The sequence below is a fragment of the Gossypium raimondii genome, chromosome 5 (assembly GCF_025698545.1).
Source record: "Gossypium raimondii isolate GPD5lz chromosome 5, ASM2569854v1, whole genome shotgun sequence".
Taxonomy (NCBI): Eukaryota; Viridiplantae; Streptophyta; class Magnoliopsida; order Malvales; family Malvaceae; genus Gossypium; species Gossypium raimondii.
The window spans coordinates 43,421,136-43,445,387 of record NC_068569.1 but is presented as its reverse complement, the minus strand read 5'-3'; the positions used below and the strand labels follow the sequence as shown (position 1 = coordinate 43,445,387).

The following is a 24,252-nucleotide window of genomic DNA, read 5'->3' as shown; positions in this document are numbered from 1 at the left end:
CAATATTCTTGGTTTACTGATTTTCTTCTTAGCTTAGTATTCTCAAACTAAGGATGTCGCATATTGTTTACCATGTTACCTTTTTTAACATGAAACCCGTTAGACAACCCAGTTGGGACGTATTCACCATTAAAGGATTTACAAGTTGGGAAAAAGTTAATTTTGGGAAGTATTTTGCATTTCATAATCACATTGGAGATGATCCTTGTGATACCCAATTATTTCCCGGGGCCCAAATCAAATAAAAACAAATAATGACAAAAAATGCCCAGTCCGTTTACACGGCCCAAATATCCATTAACCCAATTACAACAGACCCTAAAAAATAATTACATTAACCCAAACCCAAATCTAGCCTGGCCCAATTAACCTAATTCTAAACTGTTTCCAGAAACCCTAACCCTTCTCCCCCAGCGCCGCACACGTTCTCCCTCCAGCAGTTATCGCCTCCGTTGCAGCACGTCGCCCCCACACGTCGTACACGATCCTTCCAGTATGTACCTGCCACAAAATCACGAACCGCAAGAGAAGGCTAGAATAATGAAAAGATAGCATAAATTATAGGGGAAGCTATTATATTTTGGGGGGTGGGGAATAGGCAGATAGAATCAAAAAGAGAGAAAGAAATTAGTGTAAACAAAAAAAAAAAAAGATAGAAGAAAATAAAAAAGCGGTATATTGAAGGTGATTTTTTTTGCTACGATGGTCTTTTCTGTTCTTGAATCTTTTTTATTTATTTATCGTGTGTAAAAAAAAGAAAGAAAAAGAAACGATTAAGAGGTGAGAAAATTACCTGGTGTTGTCGAATCTTTCCCCTCTCCGTCGCAATCGGAGACCGGGGCGACGACGGAAGCTGTAGACGGCCTTGCTGGCGGCGGCGGCAGAGAAAAATGAAAACCCTAGCAGAGGGTTCATTTGTTTTTTTGTAAAAGAGGGCAGAAAATGAGTTCTTTAGGATAAACTTTTGATTTTATAACAGGCATGAAACGGCGTCGTTTTGAGCCTGCTTCAGTGGGCTTAAAACGACGCCGTTTAGCTGTCATCGACCCGCGTATTGACCCGACCGCCTAGGTGACCCGCGTGTTTTCGCTGGTGGGGATATTTTCGCAATCGGTCCCCTTGATTTTGTATCATTTTCAATGAAGTTTTTTCACATATTTGCAATTTTGGCCACATAATTTCTCTCCTGTTTCAATTTGATCCATAGACCATGCGCATAGGTCTCACTAGAACGATGCCGTTGGATTAATGTGGGGATATTTCCCTTTGGGTCCTCTTCCTGTTGCGTGCGTTATGATTTGGTTCCTATTTGTGTTTTCCATTTTTTAATTCGGCCCCCAAACTCCGTTTATTTTCAATTTAATCCTTAATCTGTCTTTTTGGTTTTTTTTTTAAGTATTTTAATATATTATTAATATTTTTATATTGCATAATTATTATTGTATTATTATTTATTAATATTATTGTTATAACCATATTTATACATACATTCTCTATAATATACATATACATATATATTTTTAAAATTATTATAAATAAATAAATATTTATTTATTTGCATATTTAATTTTTTATTTACATATACTTATGTATATATATACGTATTTTAAAACATGCATACATATGTTTCTTATTTTATAATTTTGTGTATATACATATATAATTTGTATTAAATTATTTTATGCATATCATTGTTTTCGTATTATTCTGGCTATTAACTTTAAATCCTTCTTTAAATATGTTTATATATTTACTTTTGAGTTTATTTTAGATACAATTCATTTCTTTTAAACTTTATTTTATTATATATTTTATTTATCTCAACCTTTTTTTCTATATTATTGTATATATACTATTTATATTATGTTATTCATCCCATATCTATTTACTTACGGAAATTAATATGTGTATATTATGTTATGAATTTTGATTTTCTTCTAAAAATGCATTTAAATACTATTATTTATGTAGTGTTTATTTCATTAGCTTTATTTTGAATATATCATGAATTTATATATATATTTTAAAATTTTGTGCTTGTAATTTATAGATTGTCATACCCTCTCTTGGTTTTTTTTAATGTCTTTTAAAATGGATTATTAATGTTGTTGATCTTTGAATGTTAATATTTATGTTTGCATGACATGTGATGTGAGATTATTGCTCGTATAAGTATTGTGTTGCTTATTCGTATTTATTATTTATTGATGAGCATTAGTATATACTTTAGTTTACTAATTATTGTTTCATGTTGTATATTAACATTCCATCACATTTTTAAGAAAAAATATATTTGGTTTCATCAAAGCATTAAAGCCATTTTATTCAAAGGCTTTTAAGATAACGCAATATTCGGTATTTGGGATCTTCGAAAGGATTGAGCCCTAACGTATTGGGTTCCAATTTTCCATGTTGAACCTAAATAGTCGAGAATATTATTTATTTAAAACACATAAATAAAAAATAATTTTCGGGAATTCAACATGTTGTGTCCTAACGCATTGGATATGACATATTGTTTTCTCGAGATGAAGATTTTCCTAAAAAAAATAAAGGCAATATTCAATGTTTGGGGTTCTGAGAAATTGTACCCTAAACGAATTGGGTCTCGATTTTTTCGTCTGACTTAAACAATTGAATATCCTTTTAAATTTCATCGCTTGAGTTTTTCTGGACAAGCTCATTCTTGAGGATATGAAATATCATGCCCTAACGCATTGGGTGTGACATTTTCTTTTCTCTAAATGAGAGGGTTTTAACATGTAATTTGATTTATACACGTTTTTAAATACAAGGATCGTATTTTAAAATCTTTTCAAACTTTTGACACTAAGACATTAAACAATCGATTCGGTACCAATTTTGAGCATTATGAGGGTGCTAACCATTCCTCGTGCGTAACCGACTCCCGAACCTATTTTCTTAAAATTCGTAGACTTAAAATCATTTTCAAGGTGAACCGATCACACCTCAATAAAAGATTGGTGGCGACTCCAATTTTCGTTTTTAAGTCGACAACTAAATTTTTTGTGTAACACCCCGATCCGTGTCCGTCGCCGGATTAGAGTTACGAGGCATTAACGATCAAAACTTGACTCAGAAATTTTTTTTCACTCAACCACGAAATTTCATTATATATATATATATTTATTATCACATAACCATTTAAAATCAAACATGCATCTTTAATTAAATTTCATATACTAACCATGTTTCAACAGTTCATCCATATCAATATCATTTACCTAATCAAAATTTAATATCATAAATCAAACATTTATCCAAGCATTTATTTCATTTCGATTTTCTAACTATACTACATATTACAAACATAGGTAATCTACCCTATTTGGACAGCTCTTATACATCAGAAATTGAGCAGCATGTATATACCAATTTGGACATCACTTATACACAAAATTTGACAGCATGTATATACAAAATTGGACAGCATTTATTCACCAAAATTGGGCAGCATATATATATACCAATTTGGACAGCACTTATACACAAAATTTGACAGCATGTATATACAAAATTGGATAGCATTTATTCACCAAAATTGGGCAGCATATATATACCAATTTGGACAGCACTTATACACAAAATTGGACAGCATGTATATACAAAATTGGGCAGCATTTATTCACCAAAATTGGGCAGCATATATGTAGCAATTTGGACAGCACTTATACACAAAATTTGACGGCATGTATATACAAAATTGGACAGCATTTATTCACCAAAATTGGGCAGCATATATATACCAATTTTAGACCATTAAAGCATATGCATTACTACCGAATTCAAACCAAAAGAGATAAGCCATTTTCGCATGGCTTTTAAATACATATACACATTGGTTCCAAAATCAATATTTTAACTATGTTATACATGCCATATATTTGAGAACGATTTAGCAAAATAACAAAAGAAAATATCGATAGTGTGACGAGCTTAGTTGACGATCCCCGAACACGTAGCGATCACCAAAATCTATACATCAAAACAATTATCCAACACATTGTAAGCTAATTTAGCTTAGTAAGTTATAAGCAAATAAACTCTACTATTTAAACCGATATCTCAAATAATATTCAACCAATTCATACTACTAAATCATCTTACCTTTAGCTTACCATATCATAAGATAATTATTCACTTATTACTATGATTTAACTAAAATCAATATAATTACATAACCATGAACATTTCTTCAAATTTAATCACAAGACCAAATACATTATGCATTTCCTCATCATGTAATATAAAGAATCATATATATATATATATATATATATATGATTCCAAATACAATCACCACATAGGTTTAATACCTACAAAGATTAACCTTAAAATACAACCATAATGGTTATTACTCAAGAATTACAAGTATTTACTCATTTTAATAATCATGATTTCTCAATAAGACAAGTACTCAATAGTAATAGTTATTCGAAAATATTTAATAAGTTCGCAGACTTAGCGTTCAATAATCAAACTCGCACACTTAGTGCTTTGCCATTAAACTCGCACACTTAGTGCTTTACAATTAAACTCGCACACTTAGTGCTTTACAATTAAATTCGCACACTTAGTGTCGAAAGTCAACAACTCAATACATCTTATTTCAATAATTTTATCACTTCATGTATATATATATATCATTCAATTCAGCATAATTACTTAGATACTAAACTAGTTTTAAAACGATACATTAATAACTTACCTCGGATGTCGTCGACTAATAGATCGGCTACTCAACTACTTTCGATTTCCCCCGATCTAAATCCGATTTCTTGGTTTCTTGATCTAAACATATTCAAATAAATCTCATTTAAACATTTTTTCATTCAATTTAGTCTAAGAACATATAAATGGACAAATTACAATTTTGCCCCTAACATTTCACACTTTTTACAATTTAATCCTTTTTGCTCAAAACACAAAATACACAAATTTTGACTATACTCTTTAAGGGCCGAATGTACCTATTGTTAAAATCCTCACATTTCATTTATTTCACATTTTAATCCCTCAAAAATTTAATTTCACAATTTAACTCTAATTACTCAATTTCACCAAAACTTCCAATACAAAACATATTAATCTAAAATGTATCTTTCATTATTCATCATCAAACATCACATAACACAAATGTTCATCAATGGCACAACTCAAAATATTCATCAAAATTAAAAATTCAAACATGGGTCGGATAGTATTCGAAACAACGATCTCAAAAACGTAAAAATTATCAAAAACCGAAACCAACCCATACCTTAATTTATCTTTAGAAGTGCCGAACATTCAAAAAGAAACCATGCATGAGTTCTCTTACACATTTGGCTTTCAAAGATGATAAAAATAATTTTTTCTTAGTTTATTTTAACATATATACATTATAATTACTAAATTACGTAATTAACCTTCTTATAATAAATATATAAAACATATATGTAAAGGACAATGTTGTCATATGTCATCCACTAACTATATTTTGGTCTAATTACATCTTTAGACCTCCCACTTAAAAAGACAACAACAAATAAGTGCTTTTAAAATTTAACCTCTAAATTTTTATTTTACGCGATTAAATCATTTTTTATCAAATTGAACCTTCAAACGATAAAATTTCCACACGAATTTTTCACACCTATAACTTAACATATAATAAACACTAAAAATAATATAAAAATATTTTTCTGACTCGAATTTGTGGTTTCGAAACCACTATATCCGATTAGGATCAAAATTGGGCTGTTACATTTTGTTTTATCAAAAAATGGTTTCGACAATCCTTGTTCACCACATAATAATGCCATGAAGTCTTGTGCGGATTTGATAAAACAATCTAAGCATATTGATAAAGTAATGCATCAACAAAGTTCACAACGAATTTTGAATAATATGTTACGAGTTAAGACTTCTATAGATAATTTTCAATGGCTTGCATTTCAAGCTTGTGATTTTAGAGGTCATGGCAAGACACTTGATTAAAAAAAATCGTGGTAATTTTATTGAGTTGATTCAACTTTTAGCTTCCTATAATGGAGATGTTAAGAATGTTGTGTTGCAAAATGCTCCTAAAACCACTATGTCTCTTCTTCAATTTAAAAAGATTTTGCATGTTCTTGTTAATAAAGTGTGTAAAAAGATTTATGAAGATATTGGAGACTCAAAATTTTACATCAGTGTTGATGAAGCTTGTGATGAATCGAAAAGAGAACAAATGGCTCTTGTTTTGAGATTTGTTAATAGATATTAGGGAGTATTTCTTTAACCTTGCTCATGTTAAAGATACATCATCATTAACTCTTAAGAATGAAATATGTGATGTTCTCTCTCGTCATAGTCTTGATATTTAGAATATTCTTGATTAAGGTTACAATGGGGCTAGTAATATGTGTGAGGAATGGAAAGGATTGCAACCATTATTTCTCAATGGTTGTCTTTCAGCTTCTTATGTGCATTGTTTAGCTCATCGCTTACATTAGCTCTTGTTATTACATTTAGAGAGGTACATTCTATTCATGAAATTTTTAATAAATTGAGGAGATAGAGGTGAGGCTAGATTTAACTTTTGAGGAGGAGCTAGTACAGATTCTAGATCGAGAGGTAAAAAGATCTTGAGAAGGAAGACTATTCCTTTGGTTAAGGTTTTGTGACGGAATCATGGTACTGAGGAAGCCACTTGGGAACCGGAGGACTCGATTCGATAGCAATAACCATATCTATTTGAGTCAGGTAAATTTCAAGGCTGAAATTTCTTTAAGGAGGGGAGAGTTGTAATGCCCCAAAATTCTTGTTTTTAAATTGTTAAAACAGGTTAAGTAAATTGATTTGGTTAAGTGGTTGAGTGTTGTGTTTATGTGTGCAAGGTTCTAAGTTTGAAACCTTTCCCTTGAATTTTTGTTACGACCCCTATCTTTGAATATCTGGCTTATATATTATTTTCGCTCAACTATTGACAAGAATGAGCTTGTTGGTTTAGTGGTAAAGCCTTAGCTTACTTAGAGGTCCTGTGTTCAAATCTTGTGCATGCGAGCGAAATAAATTTTTGTTTAGAATCTGCTGTTGTCGTCCATACTTGTCAGAGTTTCAATCAAATTTAATTGCTGAGTAATTTGATAGGTGGTTAGTTAGTAGTTTAGATAGGATTTTATGTGATTTATTTTAAAAAAAAAATCAAAATTTCCCCAAAATTCTTCCAACTACCGTCCCACTTTTCCATTCTTCTCTCTTACGTTTTAAGTTTCTTCCCCACTTCCTCTTACATTAGCTTTTCCTTTTCTATTTTCTTTTCTTTTTGTTCTTCTATTCTTTTAATTTCTGTCATTGTTTTTGCTTTTTGTGTTGTCGTCTTTTGTGTGATCGTTTGTATGGTGTTTCGATATAGTTGATCATAATTAAATCTTAATGTAAGTATCATTTCTTTTGATGATAAGGTTTTTAGTTTTCCTTGCGCACAATTGGTGCTTTAGTGTGCTATGAACCTCGCTTGTTAATTTTGTTGGTTTTCTAGGTGAAGATCGTGAGATGTCTAATCTTCCGGTGATCTAGATTCTATTGGAAGTTGCAGTTTCTTTAAGGGTAAGTAATCAAATGCCAAATTGGGGGTTGTTTTGGTTGTTAGGGCCGAATGCCTTATTGTTTTGGCTAAAATTTTAGGAAGCAAAAGTCTTTTCCTCTTAATCGATTCTTGTTTTGTTTGCTAATTTGTTAAGTTGAATGTCATTTTTAGGTGCTGGAATTACGGTTGTTGTGTTGGCATTGAAAAATGACCAGGTGTGTATCTTTTGTCCCGATAGTGAACGGCACGAAGTCATAAAGTATATTGTCGACACCACACGGTTGTGTGCCAAACCATGTGAGTCATATGGCCATATGAGTGCTAAAATTTCAGATTTAAGGCTGGAAATTTTATGATGAAATGATAGAAAGAAGTGGGAAAAATGGTGCAAGAACTCGTTGCAAAAAGAATATAAATTGATGGTGAATCTCGGTGGCTTGGGCAGCGGCACACAAGGGAAGAAAGAAAAAAAGTTGAAGAGAAAAGAGGAGAGGAAGAGGGTGAACGACTAGGGTAGGGAAAATTGACTTAAAGGCTGAAAAATACAAGGAAAAGTTGTATTTATACCTAGGGTTCCAGGTTTGGGTGGCACAAAATAAGGAGAAGGAGAAATTTTAACAAGAATTAAGTTATTTTGCAAGAGAAGGGAATCAAACTTGGGACCTTAATCTAATTTCCATGCTTTCTAATATTTTTTTTAACCACTAGGCTATTTTCTCATTCTTGAAATAATTTTGCAATATTTATTTTTAAAACAAGGTGTGTCACATACTAGGGTTTTATGCAAAATTTGTAAAATAATAAAAATGGTGTGAGAGAATGGATTTGAACTTGGGTTTCAAGAGACAATTCACTAACACTTAACCAATAAACCAATACCTCATTTATTTCCTAATTAAAAATTAGAAACCACTCTTAACCTTAAGAAAAATTGCCTAAAATTAATAATATCTAAAGTTACACATCTTGCTTGTAATCACCACTTACCCTTAATCTACTTCTATCGGACTCCCACTTTGATATCACAAAAGGTTTACTATTCTCGGATTAAATCCTTCAATCTAAAATAATCTTTTAGTTAGAAGAATATACAACCACTCCCAATAATCAAAACTTCACAAAATGAAATATAGATTACTTCTCCATAATACTTACACTTTTATTTCCAAAAGTCTAAAAAGAGATCTAAATTGGTATGAGAATTTAGTCATCAAAGAAAAAGAAATAATTAATCAAAAGAAGTTGTTATTTAAAAATAATAAGATGAAAATAAAATAGAAAAGAGAAAAAAGTAAGTAAAATACTATAGTTGTCGGCGGTGATCTATGGCGGCAAACAATTATACACTATGGTTGAAAATGGTGGTGATTCAAAACGATGTTGAGTAGAGAAACAAGAGTAGTAAATTATTTAAATCAAAAGAAGAGAAATGAAATGAAAAGGATAAAAGAAAAAAGAGAAAAGAAAGAAATAATAGATAAGATTGGTAAAATGAAAAATAGTGAAAAGTGATGGCACAATATAGTTTTCATAGTGGTGATATGGTGGTTATGGGTGGCAAGTGGTGGTGGTATGGTGGGGGAGAAGTGTTGATTGACACACAACAATAGAAAAATAAAATAAAAATGGAGGAGAACTTTCAAAAGAGGGTGGCTCACTATGGTTGATACGGAGGAGAAAAAGAGAGAATTTAGGCACCATGACTATGTAAGAGACCTAATACGAGTAGGTGACTTCACAGATGAACCCTGTGGCTAGCAGCTTCTTCAATTCTTCTCTAATAGTCGTGACCAACCAAAATGCTACCAAGGAACGACATCAACTTGCAACCCAATTCAAAGTCCAAAATTGAAACTCCCAACATCTCATTCATGAGGAGACAAGGGAGTTAGAATGGATTGACGGTGAATAATCATAGGTGTTATAAGACATAACATGAATGGCTTTGAAAATGAATGTTACAAAGTTGAAAAGGAGTTACATCCATGCACACATGTATGGATGGTTTACATGGCTAGGTTAACCAACATTTAATCAAAATTATTTTTTTAAAAAAAATAGAGAACATGGAGACTTGAACTTGGTTTACTGGGGAGCTACTTAAGATACTTAACCATTATGCCATTCCACTTATTGTTAATAAACTAACAACAAAAATTAAAATTTTGGGATGTGACTGGATTTCCTTGGGCTTTTGGGGAGGATTCATTTCCAGGATTTCCTTGGTTTTCTTTGGATGACCTCAATTCCTCTTTTGGATATCATAAAACACAAGAATTTCTCGGCACTAGCTCCAAAATTGTACTTACTTGGATTGAGCTTCATATTGTATTTGAGCAACACTATGAACAACTCCTGAAAGTCATTTAAATGTTGTTCTATGTTAACACTTTTAACCATCATAAAATCTAAGTACATTTCCATACATCTCTCTATATGGTTCTGAAATAACTTGTTCACCAATTGTTGGTATGTAGCTCCCCCATTTTTGAGACCGAAGGGCATCATCTTGTAAAAAAAAATCCCATCTTCAATGATGAAGGCTGCCTTCTCTTGATCTTCCTCTGCCATGAATATCTTATTATAGCCCTAAAAGGTGTCCACGAATTTCATATGTCAGTGGCTTGCGGAAGCGTTTACCAATCGATCTATGGATGGTAGCGAGAAATTGTCTTTTAGGCCTATTTTGTTAAGGTTGGGAAAGTCTACACACATTTGTCACCTATTTCCGAACTTAGGCACCATGACTATGTAAGAGACCTAATACGAGTAGGTGACTTCACAGATGAACCCTGTGGCTAGCAACTTCTTCAATTCTTCTCTAATAGTCGTGACCTTTTCATTAGAGAACGTTCTCTTCTTTTGATTTATTGGCCATGCACTAGGATCCACTCCCAAGGAGTGTTGAATGACTAATGGATGAATTCTTGGAATGTCTACCGCTGTCCAGTAAAAAATGTCCCGGCATTCTATTAACAGAAACTTTAAATTTCCTTTTCTAGAGGGAAGGACAGAGGTGATTTGGGTTACCTTTTTAGGCTCCTCTTTGCATGAGCTGACGGATTCTGACGTTTCTGTCTGTTGTGCTTTGGGGAGTTGGGTCTTTGATCTGGCTTTGAGACCTTCTAAATCAATTTCTACTTTCCCAATTACATAGGCTCCAGTAGTACAATGGGACTGTGATGTGCAACAAGCTAGAAGGGGAGGTAAAAGGTTTTGGTTTTTCTCGGTGAGCTACAATGAGACAATATAGCACTATTAAGTTATTTTCTAGTCAAATTTCATGTACCGTTCACCTGTAGGAATAGGGAACTTCGTAGTCATGCAAAAGGTGGCCACCGCCATCTTTGTTATCATCGTGATTGGTCTCCCAAAAATGATGTTGTAAGCTGTTGAGTGGTTAACCTCTAAAAAATCCACCAGTTTGTAGTGTTGTGCTCACCATCCCCCAGCATCATCAGAAGGAAAAAGGCTCCTTTAACTGTGATAGGTTGGTTAGCAAAGCCATAAATTGGGATTGCGGGCTTGAGTTGTTCATCCTTGAGCTTCATCTGGTAAAAAGCTTTGGTTTTCAAAATGTCCACGAAACTTCTTGTATAGACTAAAATCCTTCTGACCTAGAAAGAGGAGATATTACTCGAGACCTCTAGAGGGTATTTACCTTCCATATCTAGAATCTCCCTTTTGTCTTGTTCTGAAAATCTAAGGTCCCGTAGAAAAGGTTTGGGTTTTTTAATAGTGGTTGGAATCGACAAGACACTTCCCATATGAGCCTTCTCCTTTGAGTTTGACGAAACCAATTCTATATGTTTTCCTCCTACCAGAATGTCGATAACTCCCTTAAACAATTTCTTTCCTCTATCATTATGTATAGACTAGAATCCTTCTAACCTAGAAATAGGAGATATTACTCGAGACCTTTAGAGGGTATTCGCCTTCCACATTTAGAATCTCCCTTTTGTCTTGTTCTGAAAATCTAAGGACCCATAGGGAAGGTTTGGGTTTTTTAATAGTGGCTGGAATCGACAAGACACTTCTCATATGAGCCTTCTCCTTTGAGTTTGACGAAACCAATTCTATATGTTTTCCTCCTACCAGAATGTTGATAACTCCCCTAAACAAATTTTTTCTTCTATCATTATGTTGCGGCCTTAACGACCCTACTTCTTTGTCTTGAGCTTTATATGATTGGTGGGGATCTTAAGCTAGAAATTTCTTGAGATGCTCCTTTCAGATTACATTTTCAATGGCATTCTTTAAACGCACACATTACACAATTTGGTGCCCCGAGAATCATGGTATCTGCAATGATGGTTAGAGTTGCTGCAACGCTGACTAGGTGGAGGTGTGGGGCTGTCTTCAGAATTCTTAGATACCCATGTTGACTTGTCGGGGTGTCGAGGCAAAAGCATTAGCTCGAGCTTTCTCCACTTCATCTTCTTTTGATAATTTGTCCACTATCTTATAAAGATTGGAAAGCTTGCTTGGGGTGTTTCTAATAATGATATACCTCATGTGTTAATCTAAGGTTTCAACGATAAAAGCTTAGATGACCTATTCATCAGTGACTCCCTCCACAACCATGGTGGCCGCATTGAATCTTTTGACATAGTAAGAGAGGGATTCATTCGCTCCCTGGAAAATAGTCATCAAGTATGTTGAGGATTGTTAAAGCTTTTTTCGGCCAAAAAATGACTCATGAACTGTTCGACCAATTGCTTAAGAGACTGTATTGATCCTCAATGTAACGACAGGTACCATTGTTGAGCTATCTATGAGAGGCCTTGTGGAGAAAGCTCTGCACTTCATTCCATCAGATGCCCTCAGTATATTTATATGGTTGTTATATTGGGCTAGATGGTTTTTTGGATCCTTCGATCCATTGTATAAGAACTCTGAAAACTTGAAGGAATTGGAAACATGGTTTTTTAAAACCTTGGGTGCCAACGGTTCATTGGAGTAGTTCCAGATAGATTCTCCTATTTTTACCCTTTTCACTTCTTGTATAAACTCTTCCCTGAAGGCCCTAAGTTATTTTTCTATGGAGATATTGTTGTTACATTGGGAATGTTGAGATACTTTTGGGAGGTCAGCATTATTCCTACAAAGGTCCTCTGGATTATTATGCTCACGCTCTTCGCGGAGGGCAAATTGAGTTTCATCTTCTTAATAGGCCAGATTCCCTCATCTTGGGACCTCCCATGTAGCCTTTAATTTAACAATGATCTTTCTTTGGTCAATGATATGTTACTGCTCATAGCGCTCATTGAAGCGACATTCCTATTGAAAAAAATACTCCTCAAAACATCACTGTTTCTCCTAGGTTTCTAAGTTTGGGGGCTTGAGGACCTTATACATATAGTTGAGAACCTTGATCTAGTGGAATAGGGGTCATAGGTAGTGGAGGTAGCATGGTTGTGAGCCAGGTTACAGTTTATTGGAAACAACAGGCTATATGGCCAAATGGTCCAGTTGGAGATATGCTAGTAGGTGGTTAGTGTCTTATGGTAACTGGGGGAATCAAGGAAGTTTGACGTGTAATACCTACCAATGCAACATGAGTAACAGGGTCGGTCGCTGGAGGATCCTTCAGAGCCTTCACTAGCTACTCTAAGTAGGAGAGGAGGACACTTACATACTATATAGGGGTTCCTGTAGGAGTGGAAGGAGAAAGAGTCTGGGTAGAGTCCAAACCAGTGGGAGTTCTTGAGGCAGGTGAAATGAGGGTGATGAGTGGAGCGGAGGAGTTGACCTAGTTGGCAAGGTCGTTGGCCTAGTTGTTTTGGTCAGGGGTGCCATTTTGGGATTATGAAGCCATGTTGTGTAACAGTCCGGTCTAAACCCTAATCGGACATAGTGGTTTTGGAACCACAAATCTGAGTCTGAAAAAAATATTTTTATATTATTTTCTGTGTTTATTATGTATGAATTTGATTGTGTGAAATTTTCGTGTTTTAATTTCATCATTTAAGTGTCCGATTTAATATAAGGGTTTAAACGCGTAAAATAAAAATTTAAGGGTTAAATCTAAAAGCACCTAAATGTTGTTGTCTTTTTAAATGGGAGGATTTATGATGCAATAAGACCAAAAGTTAGATAGTGGGTGGCATTTGACAAGAGTAACCTTAATATATATGTTAGACATAATTATTAGTAAAAGGTTAATATAGTAATAAGGTAAATATTAACTTTATAATAAAAATAAGTTATGAAAAGATGAATATGTTCATCTTTGTTAGCTGAATATTGAAAAGGAAGGAACCATACATGGCTTTTTAAGTTTCGGCACTTCTTTAGCTTGGTTAATGTATGTTTTGATTTCGGTTTTTGATGATTTTTACGTTTTTGTAATCGTTGCTTCGTGTTCTATCTAGCCCATGCTTTAATTTTAGAGTTTGAAGGTGATTTTGAGATATGCCATTGATGAATACTTGAGCTTTATGATAGTTAATGATGAAATATGAAAGATATGTGATAGATTATAATGTTTGTTTTTGAATTTTTGATGAACTTTTATTTTGGGTTAATTTGTAAGAAAATATTAAATTGAGGGACTAGAATGTGAAATAAATGACATGCAAGGACCTATTTGAGTCAGGGAATATTCGGCCAAAGTACATTATGATTAATTTGGAATATTTTGTGTTTTGTGCAATTTGGACTAAATTGTAAAAATGTTAAATATCAGGGACAAAATGGTAAATTGCCCATTTATGTGTTTTTGGATGGAATTGAATGAAATTATGTTTGAATGAGTTAAATTTGAATGTGTATAGATCAAGAATTATTAACGTCATTAAATTGTTTAATTGCTTATGACTTACTAAGCTGTGATAGCTTATAGTGTATATGTGTTTCCTTCGGTTTTGTAGATTTTGGAAGCTAGTTACGGGCTCGGGGATCGTCAGTGTAGTCAATCACACTATCGTCCGTTCATCGGTATTTATAAAAGTTAAATATAAAATCTATGGCATGTATAGGCTATACTACCCTTTTGAAAATATATTTTGAATGAAGTGTATATATATAATAAGCCATGCGAAAATGGCTTGTTTATTTTGTTACGAATGGTTTCATGTTTTGATTAAATATTATGGTTGATGATTTGGCTATGTTTCGTAAATGGTTGAAATTAATATGAAAGGCTTTGACTTGATTTATTATATATATGAGAATGAGATGCTAATTTAATATCTTTATATTCGGTAATTGAAATTGAATTTGGATTATCTTTTACTATGTGAAAGTTGTACATTGATTTCTTGTGATTATAAGGTAATTGAAATTGGTTATTTGCATAATGAACATTGTTTATGAAATTGGTCTTATAAATGACCTTTGATTCATTGGGAGAATAATTATTACTAATATATATATATATATATAGGATAGGTGTTGGTATGTTTGGCATGAAAAGATTAGATATTGTTGAATTTGACATTGGTTAAAATACAATTATATTTGGCTAAAGCTTGAAAAGTTTACCATATGAATAGTAACTTTATTTATTTGATGAACAAATATTTTTATGCAATTTGATCAACAGTTTTGTGTATTTGAATAATAATATGTGAATATACTATGAAATTATATAAATGCTCATGGTATATTAGACCCAATGTTTATAAATGCTTGTATTTATAAGGTTTGGTATAGGTACATATGTTAAAATAAGTAAATTTTAAATGTGAGTTTTATATACAAAATTTTGTCGTTGTTGTTTATAATTGGTTTGTTAGTTGAGTAGGCAAAATGAGGTATGACCAAAAATGGTGTTTGAAATATTCTGCATAATTTTTAATTATAAGTTATGTGTTTATGAATATGTTCGATACATGATATGAAATGACTCGTAATAAGTTGATATTACCTTTTTTTATTTAAGACTTGGTTGGTTTAGTTGGTTGAACATGTGTACATCTAGGATTATTTGAATTTGAATTTGGTTCATTAACACCTCGTAACCCTATTCCGGCGACGGTTACGGGTTAAGAGTGTTACATGTTGCCCACGCTCACCACATCAATTGTTGATCCAATAAGACAACAGTGAGGTGGTAGAGAGGAGAGGTTGGTATTTGTTATGGAGGACGATTCACCCAATCGGGGTAGAGAGTCGGAGGTTAAGAAAGTATCTTGGTTAAGAGTAGAAGATAGGTTGACGGAATTTAAGCTTGGTATTCTTGGAGAGTCGACCCTTTCTTCCTTGTTCCTGGAGGTATTTATTGGCAAGGGTTCCGTGTAAGGTGGTGTTAACATGTTGAACTTACCATTAAGCCATCATTGTGGAAAGTATGGGGGGTAGATGTCTTTGATGGGACAAGTATATCTGTGACAGGATAGATACTTGATGGAATAGGGCAGTTGAGCCCACATAGTGTTTAGTGATCAACTACTTCACGTTCTCAATGAAGACCATGAGACCCAGACAACGAATGATATACACTTGTCCGCATGGTAGTCTCGGAAAGGAAAACTCGTAGGTGACCTCTTGATTTGCTAGTGGCAAGCTTACTGTTTGGGTGCCTTTTTAACTTGCCACGTGTCTTGACGTGGATAGGGGTATAACAAATTTTTATATAAAACAGCTAAAAGCCACATATATATAATGATATAATATGTATTTAATAAAATTAATATATAAGTTATTTACCACTCTATTTATTATCATTGTTGAATAATTTTTAAAAGAATTTTTTTTATATAAAATGTTTTGTTTCGCCCATATTGTAAGTGTGATATAATTTAGTATATTTAAAGTTGTTGTTGCTTTCTAATGAATATCACTGCATGGTCAGAAATGGGTTTGGCATATGTCCTGGTTGTGGTTACAAAATCTAATTATGGCTCGACTGATACATTAAGAGTTATTGACGGTTTGGTATTTAGGAGAATTTTTGATAAAAATATTAGAATTGAAAAGTGAATTTGAATAAAAAATTAAGTCTGTTTAAGATATAGATTAAGTTTGAGTTTTACAGTTAAAGGCTCGAGCTTGACTCAACTCTTTTTAAAAATTTAATAATCTGTTATTTTTCTTTTAACTTTTACATATTATACATATTAATTATATAAAATTAAATATATAATACTATAATGTAAATATTTAAAAATAATTAAATTGTTTAAGTTTGACAATTTTATAAAAAACAAGTATCAAATTAATAAATATTAAATAAAATATATATTTAAAAATTGAGCATTTATTAATTTTACCTTCCAGTTGCACATTCAATTGCAACTCGCATTACAAGTTTGAAAATTTTTTACATCTACAGAATTTATTTTAATTCATTCACCAAATTATAATTTTTCTTTTTAAAAAAATTGTTAAAATGAAGTTGAGCAAATACAAATAATCTTCAATTTTCAATAGAAACCTGAGCTATAAACACCAGTAAGCCTTCTCTAGAATTTATGATCTCTCTAAGAACAAAAGCGGCTAAATTATTGAAATTGGTCCCTGGAATGGTTGCATTTAGGCATGGCGTCTGCCACTTGGTAAAAGACTTTTCAATTGGGAAATTCAACAAAGGGAGGATTCCATGTCACTTATAAACTCATATGGAAAGGTACCCCCACAGGCGTTAAAAAGAAATTGCAACACTTTATAGTCTAATCACTATCCCTCGCCTTTATGTTGCTCCATACATTTAAGTATTTTGCAGGCAATTTATAAGGGGTTACTATTTAGTATATATTTTTTAATATTTTTATAGAAGATTTATCAACCCTTCTTATAATCTATCAAATATTTTCTTATTTATGAATGATAAGTGTGAGTTGAAGTCAAACTCAATGAGCTCACACCTAAATCACTTTAATTGAGTTTTATGTTTAAAAGATTTTTAAGTGTCATATCCGACACAGGTCGGACAGAAATATTTGAACAAATTGAAGAGTTGGAGCAATGTAAGCCAACGCTAGGTTATGTTGCTTCTGTTGGAACGCCGGCACCCCTACGGCGCAACGGAAAAATAAAACACTCGGCGATCCTAATCATGGATCCATGTGTGAGGAACGAATCGGGGTGAAAAAGGGTTTCGAAATCACCGAATGGTGATTTTGAGTAGACAGCGACGCCTCGGCAATGACTAATCTGATCTACTATCGACTCAAGCCGCAATCTTTGATGACTCCGACCTCTACATAATCCACCCAGTTGACTATGAACGGAAGGAATCCCCAAACAGTTTTGGAGAAAACTTTACTTTGACGGCTGCTAGACTCACCAAGCAAAGAAAAACAAGATTTTTTATCTTATTATTTTTTTAGGGTTTCTCAAAATTAAATAAATATAATAATGTTTAAAAACCCAAAAATTATAATTACATTAATTATAATAAAGATTTCGGTAAACTATATTTATTTATATACGAACCAAAATCATATTCTCATTATGTGTACAACAACCTTGTACATATAATGTGTTCGATATTTGATTACCCAATTAAATTAATTCTATAATTAATTTAATTCTTGCGACAACCAAACACAATACCAATTATGTTTTATTCCGTTCATTTCAACTATAGGGTGTGACCCTGTAGGTTCTTGTAACGTTAGCAGTTATGTTAGAACAATTCCAATGTTACAAACAATGAGTGGCACCTAGCAATGCATCATTGCTACCTAAGTCACAAGAAATCATGATTCGACATAACCTTTTTATGATTAATCTTTTCATGCACTAATCCTGAAGTCCTTTATCTCTGGACTGAACACAAGTCATGGAATAGTCACACTTGTATAGTCCATTCCACGTTCCTTGATATCTTAAGTAGACTATGATATACAAATAAGTATGACATCTCCTATCAGCTTATTTGAGCATGGCCATGCATTTCTAGTCTCACTCAATCAAGTGGCCTAAGATATTACTCCCATTATGTAGGAGGGACTTATCGTATATCGATCAACCATATCCCTCTACATAGATTGTGGTATATCCAACATCAGCCTTTATAGAACAACCAGTTACGGTGTACATTTGACTGTATCAAAATATACAACTCACGATGTTGGGATTATGATGATCTCAAGTCTGAGGATCATATACATATTAATCACTATGAATAATGTCGTGAAAATTACATAATAATTCAAGAAACATACTCATAACGGGTCAGTCCAATATGTTGTTCTCTAACACACATATTCATGCATCGATTCTAACACTCCATATCAATGACAACTCTTTATCATCAATCAACCACATGTTAGTCTTAATGCATTATCTTTATCCTATCCAACAATAATACTTGACTAAGGACCTTTTAAGAATAATCATATTATTCTCAGGACATTATTATAAAACAATTTATTTATACACATAGAAAAGAAACTGAAATAATAATGGTAACGCCTTATATTAATAAACATGATAAATCAAGTATGTTATTACAATCATCTCATGATTGATCTTTGGGCATACTCTAACAATCTCCTACTAGCACTAAGACCAATCACTTATATATCTAATACCAAGCGACTTAGTGTGGTGATCATGCTTCTGCTGTGTCAGAGGCTTGGTCAGGGGATCAGGAATGTTATCATCTGTAGGTACTCTGCATATCTCTACATCCTCTCGATCGATAACCTCTCGAATAAGATGGTATCTCCTAAGTATATGTTTGGATCGCTAGTGAGATCTAGGTTCTTTAGCTTGTGCAATGGCTCCATTGTTATCACATCGGAGTTCTATAGCATCTGATATTCTAGGCGCAACCCCTAGTTCAATAATAAACTTCTTGATCCAAACTGCTTCTTTTGCTGCCTCACTGGCTGCAATATACTCAGCCTCTATTGCAGAATCGGTTACTGTACTTTGCTTTGAACTCTTCTAGCTCACAGCACCGCCATTAAGGCAAAACACAAAACCTGATTGTGATCGAGAATCGTCCTTATCGGTTTGGAAGTTGGCATCAGTGTAACCTTTTACACTTAACTCTCCCTCACCTCCATATATTAGGAATGTATCCTTAGTTCTTCTTAAGTACTTAAGGATAATCTTGTCTATGGTCCAATGACCTTCACCGGGATCTACTTGGTATCTGCTCGTCATACTTAAGGCATACGAGACATCTGGACGGGTACATAACATGGCATACATGATAGATCCAATAGCGGAAGCATATAAAATTTTACTCATGCGTTCTCTCTCTTGTGGAGTTGAAGGACACATTTCTTTCGAGAGTGAAATACCATGTCTCATAGGTAGGAATCCTCTCTTAGTTTCTTCCATACTAAACCTTTTCAGTACTTTATCTATGTATGTACTTTGGCTTAGACATAGTAGACGTCTTGATCTATCTCTATAGATCTTTACTCCTAAGATGTAAGTGGCTTCGCCCAAGTCCTTCATAGAAAAACAACTTCCTAATCAAGTCTTAATAGACTGCAAGGTAGGTATGTCATTTCCTATGATAAGTATGCCATCCACATACAGTACCAAGAATGTTATAGTGCTCCCACTAACTTTCTTGTAAACACATGGCTCATCTTCATTTTTGATAAAACCAAACTCTTTGATTGCATCTTTAAAACGAATATTCCAACTTCGAGAAGCTTGCTTTAATCCATAAATGAATCTTTGTAGCTTACATACCTTTCTAGCATCCTTTGGATTGACAAAACCTTCAGGTTGTGTCATGTACACATCCTCTTCAAGTTTCCCGTTAAGGAAAGTTGTTTTGACGTCTATCTGCCAGATTTCATAGTCATGAAATGCAGCTATAGCGAGTAAGATCCTGATGGATTTAAACATAGCTACAGGAGAAAAGGTCTCATCATAGTCAACTCCATGAACTTGGCAAAAACCTTTAGCGACTAATCGCCCATTGTATGTTTGTACATTACCATCCATGTCGGTTTTCTTTTTGAAAACCTACTTGCACCCTATGGGTTTAACCCCTTCGGGTGGGTCAACCAAAGTCCATACTTGGTTTTCATACATGGAATCCATCTCAGATCTCATGGCCTCAATCCATTTCTCAGAGTCTGGGCTCGTCACTGCTTCTTGATAAGTCCTAGGCTCATCTTGATCTATAAGTAGAATGTCACCATGCGTTGTAATGAGAAATCCATATCTCTCAAGTGCTTGGCGTTCTCTTAAAGATCTACGCAATAGTTGTGTTTCTACAACAGTTACTTGTTCCTCAATTCCTTATGGAACTTGCTGTTGTTCTATCTCTGGTTCAGTGGTATTTTGTGATTCTTGAAGTTCTTGAAGTTCAATCTTTTTCCCACTTCCTTTTCTAGAAACAAATTATCTCTCTAGGAAGACACCAGTCCGAGCAACAAGTATTTTGTTCTCAGTGGATTAAAGAAATAATATCCTTTGGTTTCTTTTGGATACCACACAAAAACACACTTTTCAGATTTGGGTTCAAGCTTAGTAGATGTCTAACGTTTAACATAAGCTTTGTAACCCTAAATTTTCATAAAAGACATACTGGGACGTTTCCCAGTCCACATCTCATATGGCGTCTTTTGAACCGATTTAGATGGAACACGATTTAGTGTGAAAACAACTGTCTCAAGTACATGTCCCCAAAAGGAAGTCGGCATATAGCATGACTCATCATGGATAGAACCATGTCTAACAAAGTTTGATTTCTTCTCTCAGAAACTCTATTCCATTGAGGAGTACCAAGAGGAGTAAATTGTGAGACAATCCCACATTGCTTCAAAAGATCATCAAACTCTAAGCTTAAATACTTCCCACCTCGATCAGATCGAAGTGTCTTGATAGTTTTTCCTAGATGATTTTGTACTTCATTTTTGAATTCCTTAAATTTTTCAAAGGATTCAGACTTATGGCGCATGAGATAGACATACCCATATCTACTGAAATCATCAGTGAAAGTAATAAAGTAGTGAAATCCTCCTCTAGCCTTTGTATTTTTTGGCCCACATACATCAGAATGTATTAGGCCCAATAAATCAATAGCTCATTCACTTTTACCAGTAAAAGGAGATTTAGTCATTTTTCCCAATAAGCAAGATTCACATACTTCAAATTGTTCAAAAACAAATGAATCCAAGAGACCATCTTTATGGAGCTTGGATATGCGTTCCTCACTTATGTGGCCCAAACGACAATGCCATAGATAAGTTTGATTTGAGTCATTTATTTTTGATCTTTTAGTATTTATGTTGTAAATAGGATTAATTTGATCTAAAATATAGAGGCCATTAATTAATTGTGCCGAACCATATAAAACATTATTAAGATAAAAGGAACAATAATTACTCTTAATAATTATCTCAAAACCAATTTTTTCTAAACAAGAAATTGAAATAATGTTTTTAGTCAAACTGGGCACATAATAACAATCCTCTAAACATAAACCAAGTCCACTAGGCAAAGATAAATTATATGTTCCCACAGCTAATGCAGCAACTTTTGCTCCATTTCCAACTCGTAGGTCCACATCTCCTTTAGCCAAAGTCCTACTCCTTTGTAGTCCCTATACAGAAGTACAAATGTGAGAACCACAACCAGTATTTAATACCCATGGAGTAGTAGTTGATAAATTAATATGAATAACATAAATACCTGAAGTAGACGTTCCGCTTATTTTGGCCTTCTTGACTTCCTCAATGTAGATAGGGCAGTTCCGCTTCCAATGTCCAGTCACACCACAATGAAAACAATTTCCTTCCTTAGCCACCCCACCTTTAGGTTTCAATGCAGCCTTTACTTTCCCAGGCTTGGGCCTACCTTTGCCCTTGGGCTTTGTCTAAACTTTGGCCTTTCCTTTGCCCTTGTTATTACGGACCATCAGTATAGGCTTGGGTCCAACCTTTTTCATGTTGCCTTCAGCAGTTCGTAACATACTGAGCAACTATGGTAGAGTCTTATCAATTTCATTCATATTGAAATTGAGGACAAACTAGCTGTAGCTATCCGGCAACGATTGCAGAATAACATCAGTGGCCAACTCTTAACTCAATGGAAACCCAAGCTTAGACAGGCTTTCAATATAGCCAATCATCTTAAGGACATGAGGTCCTACTGGGCTTCTTTTAGCCAGCTTACATTGGAATAGGGCCTTAGAGATATCGAATCTCTCTTACCGTGCTTGCCCCTGATAAAATTCTTTCAAGTGCTCAATCATTTCATAAGCAACCATGTCCTCATGTTACTTCTGAAGCTTAGGATTCATAGTGGCAAGCATAAGACATCCAACGTCTACCATGTCATCGAGATGCTTCTTGTAAGCATCTCAATCAGCCCTCGAGGCATTAGCAGGTGGTTCGTTAGGAACCGATTGTTCAATGACATATAATTTTCGTTCTTGTTTGAGGATAATTCTCAAGTTACGGAACCAGTCAAGAAAATTTAAACCATTCAATTTGTCCTTCTCAAGGACCGATCTCAATGAGAGTGTATTAGTGTTTGTAGCCATAATATATCTACAACAATAAAATATGCGTGTGAAAATTTATCAAATTTATATCAATCATTAAAAGGACTTTATTAAATGATGTTCTCACTATTTTATTACAAAATTAATACCCTCATATATTAGTTTCGGAAAGACTTTCTCGAAAAGTATTTCAAGTGAGTTAAGGATCCATATTTCACCTCCTCTTAAGTCAGCTTTGGCTTTACTCTCAAGATTATGTTTATCTAGGTAAGCAACACTTGCTAATTACATCATTTGTAACTCCTAAAGTTTGGTGAACAACTCTTGTTCTAATCATCTTATGATTTATCCAAATTACTTGCCTCTAGGTTTCTAATCCTATTAGAATAACCTAGTTAAGTCATTAACCAATTTTAACCAGCGAATATCACTTGTTTATTCTTCGCGTTTAACCAAGATAAATACTAGTACTTCGCTTTAGCAGAACCTACACAGTATTGATTAAGGCCTTAACGAGGGCAAAATTGGAAGGCTATGTTGACTTAATATTTTAATAGAGGGATTTTATTAAGATCGTTTCATCTCACCAATTATGGTTTATTTTAGTCTATTTAGCCATTTAATTGATCTCATCAATTAATGTGGTTTATTGTTATCAAATTTTAACATATTTAAAATTTGGCATGCTTTAGACATCCATAACATCTTATACATGAATAAAGATATAAATAAATGCAATAGTTATAGCCCATAAACTAAGGTGGTGCAACCTAAGCCAATGGGAGAACCAAAAGAAAACCTAAAGGTGTAAGCCGTTTCTCAAGCTATCGGTCCACATTGGTTGGCCCATCTTCTTTCTCGACTAGCCCACAGCAACTCTTGCAAATTACAATATGCAGAAACTCGTTTTACATACGAGGGAGTAAGATGAGAAGAGAAATACAAGAGAATAGTAGTAAGGCACGATACGCAAGCCGCATTTATAAAATTACAACCTTTTATCAAATGGGCCGTCGGGCTATAACTATGCATTTCAAACACCGTGCATGTCAAAAATAGCATACATAATTAAACACTTTGTTAAGGTGAATTATAACATATCCTTTCAACTTTTATGGCCCACCAAGTTTTATGGCCTGCGGTACGAACTTCATACCCCATTCAAATGAAACCTCACGGTTTTATAACTTTTATCAATAGAATTGTGTTTTCAGGATTTTAATCCTTGAGGTTTCATGCCGGAACAACCCTTGTTCCACTAACAAGTTAACTCTTACTGGAAACTGTCAACACCACCGTCGCACCG

At 33.8% G+C, this 24,252-nt stretch overlaps 1 long non-coding RNA gene across 1 annotated transcript; it reads right to left on the bottom strand.

Annotated features, from left to right (window-relative positions):
- Positions 1–156: 156 nt before the first annotated feature.
- LOC105766148 (uncharacterized) lies at positions 157–1,046 on the bottom strand. The gene is made up of 2 exons (XR_001125044.2): positions 794–1,046; positions 157–501 (listed from the first exon to the last, which is right to left on the bottom strand). It is a non-coding gene; the product is annotated as an uncharacterized LOC105766148 (long non-coding RNA).
- Between the last annotated feature and the right edge of the window lie 23,206 nt (positions 1,047–24,252).